Raw genomic sequence first — 782 nt, 5'->3', positions numbered from 1 at the left:
GGAACCGGCCGGGTCCCGCTCCGTCCTCCCGCCCACCCGCCACCTTTGGGTTACAGGCACACACCGCCCTTCGCCCCAGGGACTTTAAAGCCTGTTACTAAAGTCTCGCAAAAAGTCACCAAGTGGATTTTACTCATTGTTTGTGAACATTACGGATGTATGCTATTTTTGTTCTCTTCAGAAATCTGGCCAGACTGGTTGAAGGATGAGATAAAAATGGCTTCTGAGAGCTCTGAGCGAGAGAAGGTGTGAAAGATTACACCTGTAAGTTGTTAATAAATGCTATAAAATGTGCTGTGTTAGCTTCACACTGGGGGTTGGAGCATCTCTCTCCTGAGGAAAGGCTGAGTGAACTGGGGCCGTTCAGCCTCGGGAAAAGACAACTGAGGGGGGACCTCATCAATGTCTGTCCCTGTCTGAAGGGAGGGCTCGGAGCAGGGACCGACCTCTGCTCGGTAGTGCCGGGCTATGGGATTAAGGGAATGGGCAAAAACTGGTGCCCCGGAAGTTTCACCTGAACATGAGGAAGAACCGAGCCCCGGTGGAGTGACCGAGCACTGAACAGACTGCCCACAGAGGGTGTGGACACTCCCTCACTGGAGATATTCCAGAACTGTCTGGTTGCAATCCTCTGCAGCCATGTGCTCTGGGATGACCCTTCTTGAGCAGGGAGCATGGACCAGACGAGCCGCTGTGGTCCCCTCCAAGCTGGCCCATTCTGTGATTTTGGTTTTTATTTTATTCTATTCTGTGCCGCCCGACCCCGGGAGTGCGCGGGCCCC

Source organism: Corvus brachyrhynchos, unplaced genomic scaffold (assembly GCF_000691975.1).
Source record: "Corvus brachyrhynchos isolate BGI_N302 unplaced genomic scaffold, ASM69197v1 scaffold80, whole genome shotgun sequence".
NCBI classification, from domain to species: domain Eukaryota; kingdom Metazoa; phylum Chordata; class Aves; order Passeriformes; family Corvidae; genus Corvus; species Corvus brachyrhynchos.
The sequence above is the reverse complement of the archived record's forward strand: the minus strand, read 5'-3'. Positions refer to the sequence as shown.